The sequence below is a fragment of the Lethenteron reissneri genome, chromosome 50, assembly GCF_015708825.2.
Source record: "Lethenteron reissneri isolate LAM-NWPU_2019-01 chromosome 50, ASM1570882v1, whole genome shotgun sequence".
In the NCBI taxonomy this organism is placed as follows: domain Eukaryota; kingdom Metazoa; phylum Chordata; class Hyperoartia; order Petromyzontiformes; family Petromyzontidae; genus Lethenteron; species Lethenteron reissneri.
The window spans coordinates 8240426-8250583 of record NC_083828.1 but is presented as its reverse complement, the minus strand read 5'-3'; the positions used below and the strand labels follow the sequence as shown (position 1 = coordinate 8250583).

At 42.8% G+C, this 10158-nt stretch overlaps 1 long non-coding RNA gene across 1 annotated transcript; it reads right to left on the bottom strand.

Moving 5' to 3' along the window:
* Positions 1–812: 812 nt before the first annotated feature.
* On the bottom strand, positions 813–8881 carry LOC133355184 (uncharacterized). Its single transcript, XR_009756667.1, has 4 exons — positions 8710–8881; positions 7277–7362; positions 5840–6123; positions 813–3680 (listed from the first exon to the last, which is right to left on the bottom strand). It is a non-coding gene; the product is annotated as an uncharacterized LOC133355184 (long non-coding RNA).
* Positions 8882–10158: the final 1277 nt, after the last annotated feature.

The following is a 10158-nucleotide window of genomic DNA, read 5'->3' as shown; positions in this document are numbered from 1 at the left end:
ACGAACTCTACAGTACCATCTACGGACTCTCCAGTAGTATCCACCGACTCTACAGTCGTATATACCGACTCTACAGTAGTAAATATTGAATCTATAGTAGTATATATTCACTCTATAGTAGTATCCACTGACTATAGTAGTAAGTACTAACTTTATAGTAGTATCTTCTGCTATAAAGTTAGTATAAATGTTGAATGGGTCCGAGGAATGTCAGTGAGTGGCACGTTGCGGCGACTAAGCACACGGGTACACAACATGAAACGCTTTACCAACGCCGCTTTGGCTGGATGTGTCGATGTGTGATCTCTGTCGTTTGTGGTCTTAGTAACCTGGAGGGGGGAGGCATGGGCATAAGTGGTTTTGATTGGTGGGGGGAGCACAATGCAAGCATCACCGCATTGATTTTCCATAAAAATCCCAAATGTAGGACACTCTTGGAAAAGTCTTAAACTTCAGTGAGGCTTTCCTGTCTAAATGAACGCTATTACCTGCATATTGTTGATACATTTATCAACAACCCACTTTATGGTCAAACAATCACCATGGCCGACACGGCGTGGGGTGCCTTTATTCAGCGGTGGAATGACAAGAGGGCTGTAAGTTTTCATTTTAGAGTGGAAATTATAATTGTCAGTGAACAGGATCATTAATTAAAACATAACAAAAAAAGTTGGCAATGTTTCAATGCAAAACACACCATATTAAGTTGATCTGATTGACAATTATTTGAATGTAAATTCCTCCCTCTTAAAAAAATCACCACCCAAATGTAATGCATGTGCATTAACAACATATGCTCTGGATTGACTTCAAACACATATTTTTATTTATCGGTTGTCGTTATACAAACTTAACATCGATTTGCACTTTTATGTCGTCTTCCTACAAGTGCTGCACAATTATGATGATCATGATAGACAGTATTCACAATTAATCAAAAAGTCACATACATTATAAAGAGTACAGCACCTGTATATATAGTATATGTACAAATCGCATCATGATTAACGATGGTCACTTCATCAGAGCGTGCAAGACTGAGTACCGCAGAGGCTCGCCGATGGAGAGTCGTCACATCGCAGGCCAACACACTTCAAGGTATCAAGTTGAATTCCCTCTGCTGTTCACACTGAGCCCTCACACACTACTGCGCTTTATCCGCCTGATTCTCTCTCTCTCCTTTTGTTATCACTGTTGCTAAGCACAGGAACGAAACACCAAGCGACCAGTAACAAACATCAATACTGATGATGCAATAGATACAGGCAGTCCTCTGCATACGAACGAGTTAGGTTTCAGAGGTCTGTTCGTACGTCGAAGTCCAACTTTACTCCTGTCGATTCCAAACATAGTCGTACAGCATGTACACTAAATACGAGGAATGGCTTAACAAGTTTATTAATCTCCTTTAGATGTAGATGCCACTGGTTCTTCACGTTCTGCAGATGTAGATGCCACCACCGCCATCTATTGCAAGCAGGTGAACTTATGACTCGGTCCTGAACAGGCAACTGGACATACGGACAGGTTTGTTCGTATCTCTGAAAGTTCGGAAGTAGCGGAGTCCGTGTATACAAATTAAAACGTTTCTTGAACCGAGCGAGGTGACTGTAGGTGCTTGGGGAGAGAGAGGCCAGCAGTGATTTCCAATGAAAAAGGGAAGTTATTTGACGTGCGGTGTGGTGGATTAGATCAAACAGTCAGTCTGGCAAACAGTCTTCACCAGGTCTGGAGGATTCATTTCCGTGAGCATCGCTCGTCTACCTGTCGTTGTTGCTAATAAAGTCTTGCACGACCTTCCCCCACACAGGAAGCTCTCTGGCACCAACCATCGGCAAGTCCACTCGCCTTTGGGTCCTCCTGAGCAACTGGGTCCTCATATTTCTCCAGTACGTGAACTGTGGCATCGCAGGGCCGTGCAAGATTAACGGACAGCACGAGGGGGGAGGCCTTCAACCAGCGGCGATTATAATACTAAGTGAGCAAAGCTCTGCGGCCGTGTCCAATGTCCCATGTAGAATGTTGTGGCTGTCACAGGTGTGCTCGGAACCTGTCACGTTCGTGACCATTTTACCGACTCGGAGCAACTATTTGATTTTGTATGGCTTCTGAATGCAATCACATCACATAATCATTTACAAAGGCATGGGGCGAGGGAAGGGGATCTTGGCAGGGAAACACAGGAATGAGAAAATCGTCCCCGTGGCACGGCCTGAGAAAAACCAACAACGAGCCCCAGGGGATAGGTGGAGCACCTGGAGTAGCTGGCCTAGCGAAGGCAGCTGGAGCCCCGGGGACAGCTGGAGCAGCTGGAACAGCTGGAGCCTTGGGGACAGCTGGAGCAGCTAGAACAGCTGAATAAGTTGGAGCGTGCTGGACCAGCTGGCCTAGCTGGAGCCCCGGGAACAACTGGAGCGGCTGGAACAGCTCCCATGAGTTCCCGTGCACCACCTCGTCCGGGCCAGCTGTCGAGTAATTAGAATGACTCCCTCGTTGTTTATAAACTTGCTATCCGTGATTTTGGCTGCATGCGAATCGCATATGGAACTCTGCACGACTACTGGCATCGAGAGAAAGAAAGTGATGATGAGATAAAGTGATTTAAGGTCATTCATGAAAAAAATATATACAGTTTTTTTCCGGCAAATATCATTATCCTCCAAAGTTGCTATTAACGAGCATCTCCGGAACGTATCCCTCGCGAATAACGAGGGAATATTGTCTTAGAATATTAGAAATCAACAGTAGGGTTTGACTAAATGTCACTTATCAGGTTTCCTCGATAGAGCCTGTTCATCTGACCACCTTCTCCTTTGTTCCCGAATTCTGGGTATGGGGAACGTATTTTTTACTTGAATCTCAAACCTTGTACTCACTTGATCCAGGGAAGTCAATGCTCTCAGTGGTCTAGGCAAATCATCCTTAGGGAGTGCATTCTCTCGGGGATAGAGTGGAATAACCGTGTTATTCTTGTTCGGGGTTTGGATGGAATTCATGAGGGTGACGTGCGTTACGAACTCATTCCACTTGCTACGGAAGTTATTGGTCAAGAGTAGGATGATGAAGGCAGATTTATTGATGGCAGTTGTCCAAGCAAGAAAAAGGCGTGAACCCCCCCACTTGAAACTGGTCTTCGTACACAGCGCCGCCAGTTACCCCGAATTGTTCGAGATCATTTTTCACTTGCCTGGCTGCATCGCCGTCGTCTTCGTGGTGCAGAATCACAAACGAGCAGAAGTCGTCTTCGTCATTCTGCCCCTCCTCTACGCGAGGAGCGTGATGGTCGTCACTCCGGTCTTCCTGTACCACTGGAAACTTGTCGGTCTCTTTGCCAGCGGTCCGCGTCCAGGGTTCACTTCTCAGCTGCAGGTTTCCGATATCCGTCGACAGCCTTTCCACACGCCACGACCCCACCATCGGACCGGCTTGTCCGGATTGACCGACACCTTGCCGCTTGGCGTGAATGTCAATGAAGGACTGATGGGGCATCTTTGGTATTGCTCCCGAATGGCCTCCAACGTTTCCCTCGCCCTGGCCACTTACAGCACCGTCGACAAACTCCCGAGTCTCGGAGACAACGCCGCGCGGCATCCGAATGCTCAGCGGGCTGGGCATGCTGGCGATGTACCTCTCAGCTGCCAATGCATCTTCATCTGCTCTTGCTATAAGGCTCCTAGCATCTGTGTGTGTGTGTGTGCAGGCAAATGTGGGGAGCAGTGGCACAGTGGTTAGCGCATTGTGCTACAAACTTGGCAACTCGAGTTCGAACTCCCGCTCACGACCAATATAACAGTGACGATTATCTGAACCGGTCTTGGGCCTCCCTTAGGTCAACTTAGAATCAAATGATAACTGGTGTTGTGTGTAAACATCGCCACTCTGCGGCCGGATGTGGTGCTGGCCACTCACCCTCTCGTATGCCATGCTGGCCTTCATAGGTGCTCGCTAATAGCGCTTGCCCCAAAAGTCTGTTCCGGACTATACAGGGGGTCTTTGTTTAACAGTGTGATTCTTACATTCAAGTTGAACTGTCAAGTGTTTGCCTTATTTCCAGCTACTGGATCCAAATTCATAAACTTCAAATGGCTGTCAATGACATGACATAAAGGTCCAGACTCCTAATTCCAAGGACAACCTTGACTCAAATTTCGATTTAAAGCTTTCGTGACTGCAGGGATTCATCTTCTTGGTTCTTTCGGTAAAGTCACGTAGAATTGAAATAATAAAAGAATAAACAATAAAACATAATAAAATAATTCTCACGACGTTTCGGCCACAACGCAAGCAGCCGTCCTCAGGTGAAGAACAGGTCTGTCAGAAAGACGCTGTCTTTCTGACAGACCTGTCTTTCTAACAGACCTGTTCTTCACCTGAGGACGGCTGCTTGCATTGTGGCCGAAACGTCGTGAGAATTATTTTATTATGTTTTATTTTTATTATTTTATTATTTCCATTCAACCTTGACTCAATTACACTCGTTAAATAAACACGCACGTGTCCTGTGCTAAACATCTTAAGCTTAAACCTGACTTCAGTCTCGGCAAAACCAACCAACCACACGTTATTTCATAACCCTGTCCTTTGATTTAACTTATAAACCACTTGCTGGTACTTCATGCCCAAAACAATAGAACTTTTCTTGACAAATATTCACAATCGTGATATTATATACACTACCGTAAAGACTAGCGACCGCTTGTGTTGCGATAGAAACGTCGTGATATATTATTTTTTGTTTTATTTAATTTTTCTACCTACGTGACTTTACCGAGAGAACCAAAGAGTATGGATTCCTGCAGTCACGAAAGCTTTAAATCAAGATTAATGATATTTGATTAAGCTCCCTGCTTAGCTTCCAAGATTTGAAGATATTGTGTATATTCTGGCAGATTTGGACATACGCACAACCTAATTACCACTTTATCAATACATTTTTTAAACATTTAGATAGTGTGAAATAGCAACTAATTTATAATTGCATGCTCAAGTATAATATAATTGTGCCTCAAAGCATGATGGCAATCTGCTATGCAGATGCAGTTCTGGCCAACAAGAGGCACGTAGGGCATTATGGATATCTCCCATGATGCTTTGCAACTAAAGTTTGTCCCTGAAATAATAAGTGGATATCCTGTGTCCCACAAATAATGGGGATTTTTGGGAATCCCTTAAAACGTAGCGAAATCGTTTTTTGTCTACTTAAATTGCACCCACAAAGCTCAACAATTGAACTTGAAAAGCAATTCTGACTTGTTGTTAGCTGTGTCTCTCAGCTTTGCAAGCCATCCAAGTTTAGTACTGCCCTGTGGAATAACTCAAGCAGTGGTGCAATGTACATTCCAGAGTCAGCTGAGTTTTGTTTCAGTGGTGACTTTTTAACTTTCTTTTATATAGCGATTTTCAAGTGTTGTAATATTTATTTTTAAAGCTGTAAAATAACAATACAAGGTGTAAATGGGATAGATTTTAGTTTTCGTGGAAATAACTGGTTTTCATATTCTTGGTTCTTTCGGTAAAGCCACGTAGAAGGGAAACAATAAAATAATAAAAATATAAATCAATAAAATTCTCACGACGTTTGGACTGCAACACAAGCAATCATCATCAGGTGTGAAATCCACAGCAAGAACATTTTTTTTAAAAAGTGGCGGTATAAAATATAACATGGTTTTGTTAAGAATAAGTATTTATCAGAGTACTCCGCACCAGAATTAGCTAAATAATTTGAGTACACGCTGTATCCTAGAATCTGCCGAGAATATTGTGTTGTGGCTTTCCTGGATAAACAATTGGCAATATCTTCAAAAAAAACAATTATTTATTGAAAGAGTTTACGTACCGACATCTTTGAGCCATCGTTTGACTCGTGGATAATGGTCTTCCACTCTCTGCAGGGCCTTGAGCATCTGAACCTGAGTTTCAATTCCACCATCGTACAGCCAGTTCAACACATAATTCGTGGCCTCAATCTTGTTTGTACTTTTCATGTCCTTAAACTTGTTGTATATACTTCGATCGATGTAATCGTTTCGATCCAGCTCATCTATAAATTCATCTGGTGCATAACCAATGCACTTATTTAGGTGAGGTCGATTTTGACGGATAAGCAGTATCAATGTCCTTCTGTGTCATACCACAGTGATAGAAAAACAAAGAGAACATGTAAACAAGCTTGCAATGCCCTGCATCAGTACAGTATAACTAAAGTCACATTAAAATGTGACTTCTTTTTAAAATACAGCATCCAAATGAAATCGCATCCCAACACACTTGTATAGAAACGAGCATATTTATTTTAAAGACAGAAAGAGGAGATCAGGCGCAAGGAAACATTGTAAGGTATACATCTGGACTTAAACAGTGGCTGTGAGTTGACAGCAAGGGTGGTTGGGGGAAGTGAGTTTCAGACCATGGGGACAGCTGAGAAGAATGAGCTACCTCCCACTGTGCCGAGATTGAATAGGGGCTTTGACAAACTGTAGCCCTTGCTTTGTAGGTGCATACCTATATTTTCAGACAAGAGTTTGAAGCGTTGTTAACCAAAAATAAAAGCGTTGAGTCACAGTCGTGTAGCTTTTATGTGGCATCATAGTGCCCCTTGAGTGACATCACTGGAGTGATACTGCTGTGCATTTTAACCATCAGTATCTACGTTACTGCGTTCAATGCATTGTGGGAGCCAGAGTTATAGTTATGGCACGGCACGCAGTGCATTATGGGAGGCCGACTTTCGGGCAATGAGTCAACTCATGCAAAGGAATTGTAAAATGCTGTATATAAATAGCAGTGTTTAATGCATGATGCAATTCTAAAATGCAAATTGTCAGTGTTATATTTACAGGACCAGAATTAAAGCCACGTGCTGCTGTAGATACGTGTTGCTTTGGTAACAAAGTAAGAGTTAGTGCAACCCAAAGTCGTTTTCTTAGGTTGCATTTTATCCTCAGAAAAGCAACTCTAAAGAATTGACTACATCCATCACATGGAGAAAACGTTGGACATCGTGCCAAAGAGCAAACGGTACGCAACCTTAAAACACAACGGTGAGAGCTATACAGCACAGCCACGAAAACCTACGCAGTTGTGTTTGCGGTATTTTATTTAAACACTTAGTTAAAACACAATGTCGGTCGTTGGTATTTAGTGAAAATTTCTGCTGGCCACCTTAAACGAGAGGTGGAAATTTCCGTGAAACAATCATCGTTGTTGTCTTACAAAAATTGGTACAAGTTTTATGGACCCTGGAGAAATGATGTGCTGCTGTGAAGCAAGATACCTCAGTGGAAGTTCGGAGATCTTCAATACCAGCCATCTTCAGAGGTCACCTGATTTACTGTGTGTGGTCTCTTCACTGTGTTTTTTCTGTGAAAAAAATTACTGACCATCATTTCTCCATGAGATGAAAATCATCAAAGACAATAAGGACACGGTTACCTGAATAGCACAGTGGAACACGGTTTTTGTCTAAACATAAGGCCAAGGTCCAAGTCAGGGGTGGGGAACGTCCAGCCCGCGGGCCGTATCAGGCCCGCGAAATCATTTGGTCTCTGGCCCTGCCAAGGCAACCGCAGGCGGGACTCGAAATTCGATAAATCTAGGAGCAAACCTGGAAAAGCAGTTGCGAGTAGCAACATCAACAATACCAGCTAACATCACACGCCTCGCCAAAGAGAAGCAGTTCCAGCCATCGCATTAGGGGTGAGTTAATAAAATGTTTGACCAAATATAACAGGCACATTTTTAAGTTGATAATTTTGTATGGCCCGCGAATGATGTTATATGAATATCCAAATGGCCCTTGGCAGGAAAAAGGTTACCCGCCCCTGGACTCTTAAGTAGATACAAGTGTATTGCATATACAATTATGGTACATGTGTGCAGTGGACCAAGGCCAAGATGTTATTATTAAAATTCTTAATAACTTGTCATTGAACGGACACAAAATGTCCAATTCCCGTCATATGGGAATGCATATTTGACGGGATATCTTTCGGTTCGTTAGTTAATCCTCTTTTAATCCAGCAGTAGATTTACAAAGGGCTGTACATCATTATTGGCATTCTATGTACACAGTACTTGAAACAAATATTGAACGAACTTTATACAATCATAATATAGACACAAAGTGTACTGTTTAGAGTCTATACATATCGCGATGGAGCAAGAGCATTGTACATATATTAAACTGAGTACTTTACTCTAATTACGTTATATAAATGGTATATATATACATTATACCACACAGTTGTACATAACCATCATCCACGTTCAATCCACTGCTGGATAAAGGTCGGCCAAAGCCACCACCATCTCTCGTCCCTGCGATGTTAATTTTCCACTGATGTATGGCTAGCAGGGCCTTCATCCAGCAGTGGATCGACCATGACAATACGAACAGAACCCCAGACATAAGACATCCGTGTCCGTGCAGATGTAAAAAAAAACATAGCTGCAACAATGACACGTACTCCCTTGGTTATAATACACGAATGTACGGGCAGACCTTGGTCAATCTACTGCTGGATAGGGTTCACTGATCCCCACTCGACAAATCTTATCATTGGGGTCGTTTGACCATCCCTGTTCACACAAACATTTACAGAAATTAGTTAATATTTCTCATCATTATTAGCCACTGCATGTTAAGAATGCACGTAAGCACATGCGTACGAGCAACAGACTGACGTTCGTCGTGGAAGAGGTTAATACCTGATAATAATACCTTATAAGTTCCCTGTGACAATTACATCGTTCTAGTCATGTAACGTATCCTCGATATATAATTAAAAAGTTAAACAAAAGATGCTTAAACCATAGCCGTTTTCACGTCACAGAAATACAGCGAAAAAAACCAATGAACACCGGGAAACGCAAAGTGAAACTAGAATACCTCAATGGTTACTTTTGAGGTTCAGGAAGAGGAAATGTTAAATAAAGGACGTGACGTTTGCTATGTGCTTTGTGAAAACTAATGTATTTCAAAAGACGGTACAAGATTTGAAGAATATACAGGATTTTTTTTTTACAGCCAACATCGTCGCCATAATCATCATCATCATCAGCCGTGATCTCCCCACTGCTTGATAAATAACAGAAGGGACGTGAGTTAGACGTTTGAAAGCCCTCCCAAGCCATCAGAGAAGTGTATTTTTTTTTTACCAGGTAAAGCCCACTGAGCTATGTAGATTATTTTCAGAAGCAACCTGGCGATCACAAATGATAGCTCAACGTATCGTGTGGTAATGTATAGCAGCCAGATACTCTAAGCGCATGTTTCTAAATGTGGAAGAAGGGGGGGGGGGGAAACGGAGGACCCCGAAATAAAATCTACGCGACGCACGGGAAGAACAATGCAAGCTTCAAATATACAGCCGGTGTCAGGGTCGGAAACGAATCCATGGCCTCCTGCATATCCTGATACACACTCGGGGATACGATGCTCATCCCCAAACTTTTATAAAACGGGTTGCCCTTCGAGGTTGACTCCTTTGCCTGATGACGATCGCTTGTGTTGCGATCGAAACGTCGTGATATTTATATTCGCTTGATTTTTTTTTATATCTGCGTGACTTTACCGAAAGAACCAAAGAATATGAATTCGAGGGAGTTGACATACCGCCACCCTCTCTCTTAGATATGGGTCCCTAGTTTAACACGTAGACTTTCGCGACCAATATTTTTCATAATAAACGTTTTTGGGTTCGATCGCGTTATTTATTAATGTGTCGTAACTCTCCACCACCCGACACGGCCAATCAGTAAAAAAAGTGTCACGTTGACAAAAGACAAATAGTTCACTACTTTAGCCCACCGGTGTGTTGAAGAGTGAATCCACAACATTTACAAAAATTGCCCGATGATGCTCGATGTAATTACCAGCGAAACGTTGTACTCAAAAAAATTGTAAATGTTGTGGATTCACTCTTCAACACACCGGTGGGCTAAAGTAGTGAACTATTTGTCTTTTGTCAACGTTACACTTTTTTTACTGATTGGCCGTGTCGGGTGGTGGAGAGTTACGACACATTAATAAATAACGCGATCTCACCCAAAAACGTTGATTATGAATATGGGTCCCGAGTTCACGATCTGTCAATGCGGTGGGCAGCAGAGGGCAGAGCAGCATTGTACTCTGCCCCACTACACGCACCGACCTGA